The sequence below is a fragment of the Panthera onca genome, chromosome A1, assembly GCF_046562875.1.
Source record: "Panthera onca isolate mPanOnc1 chromosome A1, mPanOnc1 haplotype 2, whole genome shotgun sequence".
Lineage (NCBI taxonomy): Eukaryota > Metazoa > Chordata > Mammalia > Carnivora > Felidae > Panthera > Panthera onca.
In genome coordinates, this window is record NC_138339.1 from 176190894 (window position 1) to 176208810 (window position 17917).

The 17917-nt window shown below is 34.5% G+C and overlaps 1 protein-coding gene across 1 annotated transcript in view; it reads right to left on the reverse strand.

The window, feature by feature from the left end:
- GPC5 (glypican 5) overlaps positions 1-17917 on the reverse strand; it is a 1417426-nt gene that overhangs the window by 237038 nt on the left and 1162471 nt on the right. The gene's annotated exons all lie outside the window — the stretch shown is intronic.

Here is a 17917-nt window from a genome sequence, read left to right on the forward strand (position 1 = left end):
GACCTTAAGGGCATTATGCTGAATGAAGTAAATAAGACAGAGAAAGAAAAATACTGTATGATATCACTTATATATGGCATTTTAAAAAGCCAAACTCTTGGAACAGAGACAAGAATGGTTCACCAGCTGGGGGAGGGAGAGACAGGGAGATATTGGTTAAAGGATACACACTTCAAGTCATAAGGTGGATAAACTCTGGGGATCTAGAGTACAGCGTGGTGATTATAATTAATAGCACCATTGTATATGCTTGGAAGTTGCTAAAGGGAGTAACTTTTAAATGTTCTCACTATGAAAAAGAAATAATTATGTGATGTGATGGAGGTGCTAGCTAAGGTCATGGTGGTAATTGTCTTGCAATATATAAATATATAAAATTAACACGTTGTACACCTTAAACTTACACATTGTTATAATTATTTCTCAATAAGTAATTAGTTCTCAATAAAACTGGAAAAAATTCATGCTTTCATGGAGCTTACATTATATTCAGGTATGGTGGATAGTCTCCATTTACTCCTCTGGATCCACTTCCCATTATCCCACTGTGCTTTGAGCTCTGTCCACTGACCTCAAGTACTGCTTGACTCCTTAGTTTTCTGGCTTCATGTTGGTTTGACCAATGAAAAGCAAATGCACTAATCAGAAGGGGAAGGAGAGAGCACATGTGGTACAATTTCTCAGGATCCTTCCCTGCTAGGGTATGGCTTGGCAGTGACCATTTTTCTCTGCTTACCCAGTAAGCTGCAGATCTCGTAGTTTCAAGTATCTGCTCCTACTCTGCCTCCTTCAGACAATGGAAATAGGATTAGTCCATCTAGCATTGTCATAACTTGTGGGGTTTTTTTAAACCTGTCCACATACTTATAAACAGTCTTTTTGTTAAGCTCGTTCCAATTATCCCCTTTGAATGTGCCATCTATTTCCTGAAGGGCTTGAAATGATTGAGGGAGCTAGAAAGGAAATAAAATTCGTAAGATAACTGAGAAAAGAACTTTAGCAGATGCTGTCAGCTACCCATCCATATCCTCGTGGCCCTCACCATTCCTGTGAATGTTTCTTTTCTACACCTCTACCTGAGTGCTTTCTTTTTTTATTTTTTAATTTCTTTATATTTATTTATTTCTGAGATAGAGACAGAGCATGAGCAGGGGAGGGACAGAGAGAGGGAGACACAGAATCTGAAGCAGGCTCCAGGCTCTGAGCTGTCAGCACAGAGCCCGACGCGGGGCTCGAACTCACAAACCGTGAGATCATGACCTGAGCTGAAGTCGGTCGCTCAACGGACTGAGGCACCCAGGCGCCCCCCTGAGTGCTTTCTTTAGCTGCAAGTCTGCTAGGCTCAAGGATGGAGCAGGTGAGGCATGCTAGGAGGTCAGTGTTCCTTTCACCACCCTTGCCCGGCAGCCCTCAACCAATAACTGATAGGATATTGCTGGTAAAATCCTCAGCTCCTTAAATCTTGGTTGGAAGTACTTTGAGGCAGTGTTCACACTGTCTCTCAGCATTCACCAGTGGGATTACCCCTAGTTGCCCACAGTGGTAATCTGCTTAATAACATACCCTGATTGGCTTCCTTTCTTTACTTGACATACTTCTCTATTCCACTGCTGATAATACAGAGACACACACTCACACTACATTAAATTCACATTCTCAAACAATGGTAAGCTCTGGAGGTTCTGAGGAGAAGAGACACATGTGGTTATTTAGGTTTTTATGGTTCCTCTCTAGGCATTGTGTCAAGAGAGATTTGAAGGGTTGTGAGGGCAGAAGCAATAAGACCCATCAGGGAGGTTAGTCCGTCTAGCACACTAGTGGACGATGGCAGTAATCCAGGACAAAGATGGCGAGAGCTTGAGTGAGAAGAGCAGTAGTGAAGAACAGAATGGTCAGACTCTGGGTATTGTTTCTAGATTTCCTGATTGATATTTATTGAAATATGTTATGTATTGGACATACCAAGATGGGTAGAGTCCTAATTCTCCTCTTAGAGGCGTGGAAAGCAAGGTTAGGAAAATAAAGCAGAGTATGTAAAGTCCTAACTGCAGAGCCCAGAGCTCTTGCCTCCTCACCACAGCACTTCACCAGGGAGGCTGTCCTAACAGTAGAGTGAGTGGAGGTAACAGCAGGCACTGAGCACTAGAGAGGACAATAGAAAAAACAAGAGAAGATAACACTTTCAAGAATGTTGGCAGTAAAAGAGAAAAGATGTGGGGTAACTAATAGACAAAAGGTACACTTCTTGTTTGTTTTCTTATTTTCCTTTTTAACCTGGGAAAAACTTATTCCTGTTTACGTGCTCAGCAGAGGACACGCTGGAAAAAAATACTTTATGTTATGGAGGGAAGGGGGATTATTGATCAAGGTAGGCGTGGGAGCAGACTGAAGTTAACGTGTATTCAAGGGGTTTAAATCATAAGTAACTTACAAATATCTACAAATGTATGCTCATTACAAAATATTCAAATAATAAAAACAAATACAGAAAAAGATCTATGCCAACAAGTATCCCATTTGAAACAACCCTAAACGCCATTGCTATTGTTAAAGTCACCACACTTCAGTGGTTAACCTTCCAAATATTTGTGTGGATGTATGTGTTTGTTTAAACTGTTTCATGAAACGAGTCACAACAATGTGTCTTTGTGACTTTCTTCTTGCTCATAATGTATTTTGACTTTTTTCCACATCAGAAAACATGAATCTGTTACATTATCCTTAATATTTCAGTTAAGACATCAGCTGCATGATACTACTTTAAAAATCAGCTACATTTTAAATTTATCTTTTTAAATTTTTTAAATGTGTGTTTACTTATTTTGAGAGCAAGAGAGAGAAAGAACATGAGTGGGGAGGGGGAAAGAGACCGGAAGAGAGAGAAAGAATCCCAAGCAGGCTCCACACTGTCAGCACAGAGCCTGAGAGGCGGACGCTCAACTGACTCAGCCATATAGGTGCTCTCAAATTTATTTTTAAAAAACCATTGAATTTTAGAATAGTTTCAGATTTACAGAAAAAAAAATGTGAAGATACTACAGAGTTCCCCCCATACACTACACACTGCTTCCTCTATTATTAACATCTTTCATTGGTGTGGTATATTTGCCACACTTAATGAATAAATATCGAAATACTATTATTAACCAGAGCTCCTAGTTATTCATAGTCTACCAGGTTTTCCTTAATTCTCTTTTCCTGTCCAGGATCCCATCAAGAATATTATATTATGTTTAGCTGTCATATCTCCTTTGGTTCCTCTTGACTATGAGAGTTTTGTGGATCTTTATGTTTTCGATGACCTTGACGGTTATGGCATGTGCTGGTTAGGTGTTTTGTAGAATGTCCCTCACTTAGGATTTGCATGATGTTTTCCTCATGGTTTTGGGAAGAAGACTACAGAATAAAATGCTATGCTTATATCGTAACAAGGGCATATACTATTACTTACCACTATTGAAATTAACCTTGATCAGTTGGCTGAGGTAGTGTTTTCCAAGTTTCTCCACTGTAAAGTTACCATTTTCCCCCCAAATTTTCATACCAGAATCTTTGGAAAGAGTTCACTATGACTAGTTCATATTTAAAGATCAGGGAGTTATACATGCTCAACCTCATGGAAGGCAGAGTGTCTACATAGATTATTTGGACTTGTACACAGCATATTTGTCTATTCTGTTTATTTTTATAATTATTTAAAAATCAGTATGAATTCATATTTACTTTATACTTTGGCTTGTAATCTAGTACGTACTGTATTTATTCTGTTGCTCAAACTGCTACAGCTTTAGCTGTTGAGAGCTCTTTCAGTTAGCTGTTTTGTCCCTTTGACATATCCCCATTTGTGTGTATCTATGTGTCTGTGTGTATTTAGCACCTCTTTAGTTCCTGGCACTATAAGATGCTATAAACTCATCTGCATATTTTCTGTCTCATTCCTAGAATCAAGCATTTCTTCATGGAATCCTAATATTTTTATTATTGGAGCATAATTTTAAAAGATCAAGAGATGGACAATGGGTGTGTTCATTGCTGCTGGAGTGTGATTGTTCCTAGACCCTCTCAGTGGGCAAAACAAAGATATGGGCGTGTGCAGTAACCTGTGCATAAACACATGTCTAAAATATTTGTATGTGTAACCATCTTTATTAAACTGAACTTGAGTTTATAATGGTGTTCTAATTGTAATCCATTACTACATGGATCATTCTAGCCTCTGCATCCTGTTCATCTATAACCTCCTACTCTAACAGAGAGATCTGGCACTTATACGTTATTCATTTTTAAAATTATTCAATTCCAGTATATGTGTATGGTGGTTTCAGAACTGTTAACCTCTATTCCCATGGAAAAACACTTGATCAACCAGTCTACACTGGCCATGTATGATTCTTTTTGCCTTTAATCTCATAGTGTACACTCATTTCAAAGTTACTTAGGAAAAAAAAAAAAAAAAAAAAGAGGTTAGAGTGGGAAAGAGCCAAAGCGTAAGAGACTCCTAAAAACTGAGAACAAGCTGAGGGTTGATGGGGGGTGGGAGGTAGGGGAGGGTAGGTGATGGGCACTGAAGAGGGCATCTTTTGGGATGAGCACTGGGTGTTGTAAGGAAACCAATTTGACAATAAATTTCATGTATTAAAAAAATAAAAAAAATAAAAGCACTTTCATATACATAAAAAAAAGTTACTTAGCTCAGCACTTTTCCCACACACTCCCTTCAGTGAGGTTGTAACAGATAATTTTGTCACATTCTGCATCCTATCCTCGGATTTCATTGATCTCTAAATAATCTGTTAATTTGCATACACTGTGTTTATTTTTTTACGTTTCAAAGCTCAATGGATTTTAACAAATGCACAGCGTTATGTATCCATCATCACAGTGTCCACACAGGATAGTGTCTCCACCCGGACAGTGCCTTGTGCTTCACCTACTCAATGTCTCCCTACCCTCACTGTCAACCCCTAGAAATCATTGACCTGTTTATCTACTCTATGATTTTTGCCTTTTTCAGAATATCATGTAAATGCTGTAATAAAGTACAGAGCCTTTTCAGCCTGACCACTTTTACTAATCAACATGTATTTTAGATTCACTCATGTCTTTACATGCCTTGAAAGCTCATTTCTTTTTAATGCTAAATAGTATTCTGTTATATGAAAATACCAGTTTGCTTATCTGCTAGCCTAATAAAGACATCCTGGTAGATTCCAATTTTTGGCCACTCTGCATATAGTTGCCATAAACATTCATCTGTAGGTTTTTGTGTAGATGTGAATTTTCAAATCAGTTGGTAAATACCTACGAGCATGGATGCAGAGTCAGATAAGACTGTTCAATTTCATAAGAAACTGCCAAGCTGTCCTTCAAAGTGGCAGTTACTTCACACTCCCACCGTCAGTGAATGAGAATTTCTATTGTTACACATCCTCACTGGTAATTGGTATTGTCTTTTGGATATTAGTCATTCTAACAAGTATGTATCTCACTGTTGTTTTAATTTGCGATTTTCTTAATGACAAATGTTCTGAACATCATTTCATGAGCCTATTCGCCATCTGTATATCTTCTTGGATGAGATGTCTATTGAGTGATTTTGCTCACTTTTTAAGGGGTTATTTTCTTAGTATTGGTTTTAAGATTTTTTGCATGTTTTGAATATATCTTTTATCATATTTGTGCTGTGTAAATATTTTCTCCAAACCTGTGGCTTGTGTTTTATATCTCTTAACTGTGTCTTTGGCAGAGCAGATATCTTTAATTTTAATAGTCTGTATTATCAGTTTTATATTTCATGGATTACATTTTTGGTGTTACATCTAAAAGTTCATTACCAAACCCACATTTCTGTGAAATGTGTACTTTGTTTCTAGGTTCATTTTTCTGCACATGTACATTATTTCAGACTATTTGTTGCAAATTATCCTTTTTCTTTTGAAATAACTTTGCACCTTTGTCTGAGACAGAGGACTATATTATGGTAGTTTTATTTCTAGGCTCTCTATTCTCTTCCACTGATCTATGCATCTATTTGTTGATCAATACTATGTATTCTTATAGCTTTATACTAAATCTTTAAAAATTTTTTTAATGTTTATTCATTTTTGACAGATGGAGAGAGACAGAGCATGAGTGGGGAAGGGGCAGAGAGAGGGAGACACCGAATTTGAAACAGGCTCCAGGCTCTGAGCTGTTAGCACAGAGCCCGACGCGGGGCTCGAACTCACAAACTGTGAGATCTTGACCTGAGCCGAAGTTGGTCGCTCAACTGACTGAACCACCCAGGCGCCCCTCCCCCCTTTTTAATTTTTTTAAAATAGTTTTATACTAAATCTTGCAATCAGGTTAAACATCCAATTTTGTTCTTCTTCAGTATTGTGTTGACTATTCTAGGTCTTTTGTTTTTTCACATGAACTTTAAACTCAATTATTGACATATATGAATAATAACTGACTGAGATTTTCATTGGGATTATTTTGAATCTATGGAACAAGTGGTTAAGAACTGACATGCGAACAATATTGAGTCTTCCAAACCATGAACATGGGGCATTTCTCCATTTGTTTAGATGTTCTCCACATTCTTTAATCTGTGTCTTGTGGATTTTTGCATACAAATCCTGTGTATATTTTGTTAGACTTATACTTAAGTTTTCCCTTTTATACTGTTGTTGCTAATGCACATGTTTTTTGATGCTAACATATTTTGTAAAAAAAATTAAGTTTAAATGTTTATTCATGGTATATAGAAAAATTTGGTTTTTATATGTTAACTTTGTGTTCTGTGACCTGTTTATACTTGTTTGTTAGTTCCAGGAGGTTTCTTTGCCATTTCTTTGGAATTTTCTCCATAGCCAACCATATCATCTGCAAATGAAAATGTTTTCATTTCTTCCTTTCCATTCTGAATACATTCTGTTTTTTTTCCCTTGTCTTATTACATTAGCTAGGTATTCGAGTACAATGGTGCATAGGAATTGGGAGAGAGGGAATCCTTGTTTTGTTTTCAACCTGAACAAGAAAGTGCCTAGTTTCTGACAATTATGCATAATGTGAGAGTTTTGTAGATGTGTTTTGTCAAGTCAGTCATCCTTTAAGTGATATAGTCCTTAATCAGCTATCATTCCAGATGATGGATATTACTTATAGATACTAATTTCAGATAACGGGCCATGCATTTCTCTAGGACTTTTACTCAGTCTAAAGCTTATGATTTTAATACAAACAGATAGTTTACTTATATATATGGAGATATTAGCAAAAAAAAAAAAAAAAACTCCACACATACGCACAAAATAACAAAGGAGCTAGAGTTTAAAACAAATAGAAACAAGACTGCAACAAGGTGATAATATAAATTTTGCAATGAAACTGAGAAAAGTAAAGGAAGTTGAGATGAACTAATCCCCAGATAGTGGATACTGTTGAAGAGACTGGAATTATAATAATGTGCTAGGACCATAGTCAAGTTGGGGAAATCACTAACAACAAATCATAAAATTAGAAATGCACTGAATATTTAAAGAAATATTATACCAGATACAAATAATTCTTAATATGCATGTTACCTTTAGTAAAGCAAGCATCATCAAAACACTGTGGGAGGTAATCTTGAAAAGTTTCTGGAAATTAAGGGATTATTAATGGAAATTCATGTGTGATACCCATTATTATGCAAGCATTATGTGTGTGGTCTTTTTTTAAAATCCATTAATACGAATCCATTAATAGGAAAACATGTAAGAGCCTTCATAAATTCACTCAAATTTCAGTTTCTTGGGTTGATTTTTCCCAGAAGGTCCCAAACTCCTCAATCATGAATTCTCCTACTATGTGGTTTTTCAGGAACATATGGCCAGTTTCTATTTCCTGAGTTTCTATTTTAGAACCTAATGCTGATTCACAATTGATGTTTCAGTACGATATATTCATAACACAATTATTAAAATATCAAATTCATACTTAAATATTTTATCTAAGACACTTGGAAGTGTCTTATTAGATTATATTTTCCATTGCTGGGCATATGCTCCTGAAATCACTGGAAAAAAGAGACATTTCTGAGAGCAGAATTCGATGTGGGGGATGACAGAAATTTCTTAATAAAATCGTAGTTATAAAATGCCAAATGGAAAATCATTCCCTTTGCTTTTGAATCTTTTATCCTGAATTCTTACAGCGTTGCCTTCAACATGAAAAATTCCAAAATCCTGAATGACAGCATGCGTACTAACATATAAACAATAAGAACACTGAGGAATTAGAAAAGTTCTACATTCATTAAAGAATTGAAAAACTACATGTAAGTGGGATCAGTGATAATAAACTACATTAAAAATAAAATCTTACAGATTAACTAATTATGAGACACAGCAACAAAAAACTCCAAGCAACACTGAATTTTCACAGTTATAGCTTTGTACGTTTTTCTAAATAATAAGAATGACCCCTCAATTGTGAAGTTTTTGAAGCATAAAATGGGTAAATGGGATGCACTTAGCATTTTTTTCAAGTGTTCAAAATACTGTAATAGGTTTAAGACAATAATCATAAATTAAAGTCATAGAATTTCAGAGTTCAAAGAAAATGGGTGATACAAATAATGAATTTAAACTTATTTTACTGACAAAGAGACAGACAAAGTAAAGCCAAGTAAATTTTTCCAAATTTACAGACAGAGGGAGTGGTTTAGCCAGGAGGATAATGTAAATCTCTTGACTGACATCAAGGTTTGATTTTTTCCCCCCACTATAGCATTTATTTCAAAAATATTTAATTCCCTGTTATTCCAATTGGAACTGAGTCTGGTGAGCAAAAAAGTCACTGATACTAGTTATGGCTTTAGAATGAAATATTATTATCATATCATCAACAGTTTGCTCAGGAGGATTTGAAGGTTGATGTCAGTTTTAAAACACAACTTAATAAACAACTGAGAATTACCAAGGACTTCAGCAGGGATATGCAAGTAGGATTTTGTGTTGAATAAATGCAAATCAATATGAATAATAAGAGCATCACTTACTATGATGGATAGATTTATTATTGGTAAGAACCAAATTATTGAATAGAAAGAGAGAAAGAGGAGGGTTTACACATCCAAGTTTCCTCTGGAACTCTACAGCAATTAAAAAAACAACTGATGGGGGGCACCTGGGTGGCTCAGTCAGTCAAACATCTGACTCTTGATTTTGGCTCAGGTCATGATCTCACTGTCCTCAGCTCGGGCCAGCACTGGGCTCTGCACTGACAGCATGGAGCCTGCTTGGGATTCTCTGCATCCCTTTCTCTCTGTCCCTTCCCTGCTCATGCCTGTGTTCATACTCACACACTCTCTTTCTCAAAAATAAATAAATAAACATCAAAAAAAATAACTGATGGAAAAATACAGGGATAAAATGTTTACACGTATCTTAACCCCCACACTAAGGCTATGGAAATAAGTGCTGGGCTCCTCAGTTTTCTTATTAATTTAGAAATATGCCATGGTCTGTTTAAGATAAGAGAAGAAACAGAGTGCGTCCTCTGGATAGTACTGCAATATATGAACAGTATTTACTGAAAGCTCCAGCTATAAAGACCACTGTAACACATCAAGGAAGAAGGAAGCCCATCACATACTGACAGTTCTACATGGTAAGTATGCATACTTGACTCCTTTTGGATGATGAAAACTACCCTCCATGAGAAGGATGACTAGTCCATGAGTAGGATTCTACTGCATGCTCATTTGTAATGGTATCAGAGAAAAGTTATATTCAACAAGTAATTCGGAGCCACTGTATCTACTGAGATATCAAAAGTGACATATGCCCCAACTTTGATTATTACTTCATCCAACAAAACATACTACCAACCGGGATTAATTTTCAGTTAATAGGGATGAATACTTTAGCCTATATAATCTACTCAGAAAACAAGAACTCAGAGTTTTATTGTGTTAAATATATTAAGGACTCAATATAACTTCCTTGATGTATGCAGCAAATCTGGAAAGAATAACAACAACCAAATCTAGACGTAGATTTTTTTTTTTAGCTCAAGTAAAACGAGTTTTCCTCAGAATTGAAGACTTAGGCAAATCAAAATAGGGAAAAGACATTAAAATAACTGTAAGTACTTAATGAAAGAATGTTTGCTTGATAGTAGAGAAGAATAGTGACTATTCAGTTAAATCTACACTAGGGAGAAGATTCACTTTAGGTATTCCATAGAAGCATAGGATATTCCTAATATTCTCCATTGGTAATTAGCATATATATGTGTGTGCTATATATAAGCTATATATATGATATATGTATTTAGCTTTCATATATTTTTATAAAAATATTAGTATAGTGCCATAAACTGAAGGTTGTATTTTAAAATAACTCCAAAAGAAGAAATGCATTAAAAAAACTGAACACAATGCTATTTATCAGTATAAATAATGTGGAGTAACATATTGACTTATTTCACCAGTAGCAATTTTGCATAATCATTTCCAATAAGAGATATCTAACTCTGAGAGAAGATAAACAAATGTAGAAAATAGCACAAAGCCAAGTAACTTCATATTTGTGTGTATATACAGATATGAAATTATTTAGAAAAGGTTTGTAAAACATTTGTCATATAAAAATATTTCATGTCCTATGAAAGACTATCATGTTGTATCCAATCAATCAATATATGTATATGTGTGTGTGTGTGTGTGTGTGTGTATATATATATATATATATATATCTCCAACAAGACTATATATATATATATATATATATATATATATATATACACATATATATATATATACACACACACACACACACACATATATATCTCCAATAAGACTAATGGAGATAGTATGAATATATATATAGATGTATATATATATAGATGTTATATATATCTATATCTATATCTATATATACACACACACACACACACACACACATATATCTCCAATAAGACTAAACATATATGGTTGCAGTAAAATATTAATAATAATAATAATCTATAGCACAAAATATGAGTCTTCATGTTTCCTTTTCATCATATTAGAGCCTGAAAAAATGCCTATCCCCTTTTAAACACACTGAGTATTGACTTAATGGATGAATAAATATACTCCATTATATATTTGAATTAAATACCAATGCAATAAGAAGAGCTTAGAAAAGTTAGCTTCCATTATTCTCAAGTAAAGGTAACATATAGCCTATGTGGTGGAAGTGTCTTTCCAGAATCTTTAGCTTTTGTCTCTGTAATGGGCTCAAAAACCATTTTTTGCTAATTTCTGAATTTGAGAATGCTATTATTATAAGGATATTTCAAATTAAAGTCCCTAACCTGCTTGAGGTTGTCTTGATGTTTGGCTATCTTATGAGATTTTCTTGGCACCCAAGAACAGAGCTGGAATTAAGATTCCTTGTTCTTGTTCTGGCTGGGGAGAAAAAGTTTTCTAGTCTCTCTCAACTAAAAGTGCTGCATTTAATTCTGAGTCTTTGCAGGTAACTGAGATTCAGTTGCCTGCTTCAAGCACATAGGAAAACCTCATCTCCTGGCTGTATGAGAGGGAGCATTAAAATTTAAGCATCTTGATTATCCCAATAGATGCAGAAAATGCATTTGAAAAAAATAAACATTCATTTATTATGAGAAATCTTAGCAAATTAGAAGGACAAGGAACTTTCTAAAAGCTTACAGCAAATATCATACAAAATTTTGAAACACTGAATGCTTTCCCCCTAAGGTCCAGAGCAAGGTAAGGGTGTCAGACGTCACTATTTCCATTCAACATTTTCCTAGAAGTCTAAGTAAATACTGTAAAGGATGAAAAAAAAAAAATACAAGGCATACAGATTGGAAAAGGAGAAACAAAATGGTCTTTCTTCACGGATATTATTATGATTACCTATTTAGAAAACCCCCAAAGAATCTTTAGAAAAGTTAAAATAATTAACACATGAATTTTTTAAGATCCCAGAATGCCAAGTCAATATACAAAAATAAATGATATTTGTATATATGAGCAAAAATATTTGGAAACTGAAATTAAAAAAACACAAGACCTCTTAAAATATATCAAAGCTGTGAAATTATTGAGAATAGATTTAATAAAATATGAAAGATTTGTATGGTGGAAATTAAAAACAATTGATAAGAAGAAGTAACAGACCAAAGCAATGGAGAGGTATACTAAGTTTATGGATTAAAAGACTAAAAATCGTTAAGATGCCAAATGCTCCAAAATTGATCTACAGATTCAATACAATCCCCAAAAAATCTCATTGGCATTTTTTTTTGTAGAAATTAACGAGATACTTCTAAGACTTATATGGATAATTCAAATGTCTGAGAATAACCAAGCCAGTTTTTAAAAGAACAAAAGTAAAACCTTATTACAGTACTTGATGTATAGATTACCAAGCTTACCGTATAATCGATAATATAAAGCTATAATAATCAAGAGAGAGTGGTATTGATAGAAAGAGGGACACAGGTCAATGAAACAGAAGGAATAGCCAAACATAGATCCATACATATATGGTCAACTAGTTCTACAGTAACTGATTTTCAGCGGTGAAAGAAGTCTTCTCAATACATGATACTGTGATAATTGTCATCCATATACAAACAAAAAAAATTAGCTTTGATCCTTCCTTCTCAACTTACACATATTAAGTCAAAATAGATCCCAGGCCTAAATGCCAAAATGTAACACATAAAATTCTATAACTTGTAGACAAAAATTATGAGAAAAATCTTTATGAACCTACTTAGGCAAATATGCCTTTGACAAAGAAAAAAATAAAATAGACAAATAATAAAAAGAAAAAAATAGAAAAATTGGACTTTATAAAAATTAAGAATTCTTGCTCTTCAGGAGTCACCATTAAGAAAATTAAAAACAACCTCCCACAGACTGGGAGAAAATATTTATAAATCATACATCTGAAAAGGGACTTGTATAGAATACATAAAGTTTTCTTACAACTGATTTTAAGAAAACAAACAATCCAGTAATAAAAATAGATAAAAGATTCAAACAGATACTTTAGCAAAAAAAAAAAAAAAAAAAAAACACACACACACACACAATAAGAAGCTGATTAACATAGTTAATTAAAGGAATGAAAATTCAAACCACAACAAGATACAACTACATAGCTATTAGAACATAAAACAAAGATACGGTAACAAATGGTAATAAAACCAAAGTTCATGGCAAGGATGCAGAACAACTAAACTCTGATAGATTTCTGATGAGACTGTAAATTACTATAGCCACTTTGAAAAACAGCTTGGCAGTTTATCTTATAAATATACATATGTACCTACTATATGACCCAACAATTCCTTCCCTAAATAGTAACTAAGAGAAATGGAAATGTATGTCCATACAGCTTTATGTAGAAAGCTTTATGTAGAATAACCTGAAATTGGAAAACAACTATAATGTCCATTAACTGATGAAGAAATAAACCCTTTGTGGTATACCATACAATCAAATGCTACTTTAAAGAAAGGAAAGAATAAACTACTAATACATGTCACAATAAGAATGAATCTCAAAAGCACTGTGCTAGGGGTGCATGGGTGGCTCAGTCAGTTGAGCTTCTGGCTCTTGAATTTGGCTCAGGTCATGATCTCACAGTTCATGGGACAGAACTCTGCATCAGGGTCTACACTGAAAGCACAGAGCCTTCTTGGGATTCTCTCTGTCTCTGTCTCTCTCTCAAAATAAATAAATAAACATTAAAAAAATAAAAGCATTAAGCTAAGTGAAAGAAGTCAGATTAAAACAGCTAATATACTATTCTATTTATATGAAATTCTAGAAAGCTCACAACTATAAGGACAGAAACTAGATTAGTGATTCTCAGAAGCTGAATGAGATCGAAAGGTACTGACTACAAAAGGGCACAGAATGTTTCTGGCATGATGGGATTATTCTATTTTTTTTTCTCTACAAACATATCAAACATGTTTTTATTTTTTTTTCTAAATATAATTTATTGTCAAGTTAGCTAACATAAAGTGTATACAGTGTGCTCTTGGTTTCAGGAGTAGATTCCCATGATTCATTGCTTACAAACAACACCCAGTGCTCATCCCAACAAGTGCCCTCCTCAATGCCCATCACCCATTTTCCCCTTCCCCCCATCCCCACATCAACCCTGTTTGTTGTCTGTATTTGAGTCTCAGGATGTGTCTCCCCCTCTGTTTGAAACTAATTTTTCCCTTCCCTTCCCCAATGGTCTTCTGTTAAGTTTCTCAAAATCCACACATGAGGGAAAACCTATGATATGTATTTCTCTGACTGACTTATTTCACTTAGCATAGTCCCCTCCAGTTCCATCCACGTTGTTGCAAATGCCAAGATTTCATTCTTTTTCATCACTGAGTAGTATTCCATCATATATATGTATATATATATACGTATATATATATACGTATATATATACGTATATATACGTATATATATATATACATATATATATACGTATATGTATATATTATATACATATATATATACGTATATGTATATATTATATACATATATATATACGTATATATACATATACGTATATATATATATATATCTCCCCTCTTCTTTATCCATTCAAACGTCGATGGACATTTGGGCTTTTTCCATACTTTGGCTATTGTTGATAGCACTGCTATAAACACTGGGGTACCTGTTCCCCTACGAATCAGCACTCCTATATTCTTTGGATAAATTCCTAGCAGTGCTAGGTCATAGGGTAATTCTATTTTTAAATTTCTGAGGAATCTCCATGCTGTTTTCCAGAGCAGCTGCACCGGTTTGCATTCCCACCAACATTGTAAGAGGGTTCCCATTTCTCGACATCCTCACCAATATCTATTGTTTTCTGAGTTGTTAATTTTAGCCATTCTGACTGGTGTGAGGTGCTATCTCAATGTGGTTTTGATTTGCATTTCCCTGCTGATGAGCAATGTTGAGCATCTTTTCATGTGTCTGTTGGCCATCTGGAAGTCCTCTTTGGAAAAGTATCTATTCATGTCTTCTATTTATTCACTGGATTATTTGTTTTTCAGGTGTTGAGTTTGATAAGTTCTTTATAGATTTTGGATACTAACCCTTTACCCAATTTGTCATTTGCAAATATCTTCTCCCATTTGGTTAGTTGCCTTTTAGTTCTGTTGATTGCTTCAGAAACTTTTTATCTTGATGAGGTCCCAATAGTTCATTTTTGCTTTTAATTCCCTTGCCTTCACAGACGTGTCAAGCAAGAGATTGCTATGGCTGAGGTCAAAGAGGTTGTTGCCTGTTTCTTCTCTAGGGTTTTGATGTTTTCCCATCCCACAGTTAGGTTTTTCATGCATTTTGAGTTTATTTTTGTGTCTGATCCAGTTTCATTCTTCTGCATGTTGCTGTCCAGTTCTCCCAGCACCATTTGCTAAAGAGACTGTCTTTTTTCCATTGGATACTCTTTCCTGCCTTGTCGAAGATTATTTGGCCATACATTTGTGGATCCAATTCTGAGGTTTTTTTTAATTCTATTCCACTGGTCTATGTGTCTGTTTTTGTGCCAATACCATACTGTCTTGATGATTACAGCTTTGTACTACAGGCTAAAGTCCAGGATTGTGATGGGTCCAGCTTTGGTTTTCTTTTTCAACATTACTTTGGCTATTCGGGGTCTTTTGTGGTTCCATACAAATTTTAGGATTTTTTGTTTTAGCTCTGAGAAGAATGTTGGTGCAATTTTGATTGGGATTGCATTGAATATGTAGATTGCTTTCGGTACTATTAACATTATAACAATATTTGTTCTTCTAATCCATGAGGATTGAATGTTTTTCCATTTTGGGGGTCTTCTTCAATTTCTTTCATAAGTTTTCTAGGGTTTTCAGCATACAGATCTTTTACATCTTTGGTTAGGTTTATTCCTAGGTATTTTATGGTTCTCGGTGCAATTGTAAATGAGATTGATTTCTTGATTTCTCTTTGTCGTTTCATTATTGATGTATAGAAATGCAACTGATTTTTGTACATTGATTTTATCTCCTGCAACTTTGCTGACTTCACATATAAGTTCTAGTAGCTTTTTGGTGAAGCCTTTTGGGTTTTCCACATACGCATTTGACAGAATAAAGCACTTTTCTTAATAAAAACCCTCAAAAAAGTCAGGATAGAAGGAGCATAACTTAACATCATAAAAGCTGTATATGAAAGACCCACAGCTAATATCATCCTCAATGGGGAAAAACTGAGAGCTTTCCCCCTGAGGTCTCAGAGCACAACAGGGTTGTCCACTTTCACTACTATTTTTTTAACATAGTGTTGGAAGTCCTAGCCTCAGCAATCAGACAAAAAAATGAAATAAAAGGCATCCAAATTAGCAAAGAAGAAGTCAAACTTTCAGTTTTTGCAGATGACATATTACTCTACGTGAATTGTTCTATACTTTGATTGTGGTGGTAGTTATATCATTATGCATTGTTGAATTCTAAAAGTAAAATTGGTGTCACCTTATATTATGCTGCAATGAAGCCGAATAAAAAAGAGAATGTCAAAGATCTAGTTGTCACAGCTTATTTCTGAGTCTAAGAACCACCTGCATATCCAACAAAGTTTCACCACGTATAGGTCTCACTTAACATGTACTCTCATCTCTCCGCATTCATTGAGAGTATCTGTGGGTTGCCATTTTTAACTATTTTTCTATGAACTCAGCACTCTACATATATGCATATAAATACACACACAAGTTTTATATTTATCGTGTTTTAATTGTAACAGAAAGCATTTTGCATTCACTCATTTAGACATGTTCGAAGCACAGCTCTATTTTATACATGTATAAATTCCCATGATACTTCAAATAGTATAGAAGAATATACAGTGAGAAATGGAGACCTAGTTTTATACTCAAATTCTTGCATTAAGGACAGTTATTGTTAATAATTTAATATATATGTTTCCAGAGCTTTTTCATAAAATAGATGATTGCATAGTATTATTGGGCAAGGTGTCTTTTCAACATAACATTATGTCTCAGAGAAGTGTATTTCAACTTATATGGATATACTGTATTTCAATTTTTTTTTGAAATTATGGAAAGTACAAAAAAGAGCATATGTACAACAAATTCTTTAGTCATTATCTGATTGTTAGGCACTCAGGTATTTTCCAATTTTGATAGTTTCCATTTCAATGCTAAAGTGGATCCCACTAGATATTTCTTTCTAAAACTAGCAGAGAGTATACAGGTATAACACCTTGGGCTCATCTCTTATGCAAACATGTAGCCTACTATGTGCCAAGTGCTGTGCCTGTGTAGAGATGCAAATAAATTCTAGAAATCACGAAGGACACACTGTTTCTTAAATACTAGATGACAGGTGCTGGGGTGGCTCAGTCAGTTAAGCATCCAACTCTTGATTTTGGCTCAGATCAAGATCTCATGTGTTCATGATATCAAGCCCTGCCTAGGGAACCACTCTCTCAGTGGAGCCTACTTGGGATTCTCTTTCTCCCTCTGTCTCCACCCCTCCCCCACTCATGCTCACTGTCTGTCTCTCTCAAAATACATAAACTTAAGAAAACAAAAACAAAAACTAGAGACATTGCCCTAAACCTTGAGTAAACATTTTCTGGAAGACACTACTCTGGATTTTAGCAACTTATCTGTAGGTTTATAATTTAGTGGTCATTCTTTCTTCTGAGTTTCTACTTCTACTGATTTAGTTTAGTTTCAAAATTGTGTTCCTGTTCCATGTGTATGGTATTTATTCTAATTGTTTTGACCTAGTCACATAAGTTAGCATTTTCCTTAATGTTTGTAAAACAAAAATCGTATACAATTTATATATATTTTAACAGATTTAACTCAAGTTTTTGAGAACTACCAAAAACTGCATTGCAGCCCATTATAGCAGTGCTAAA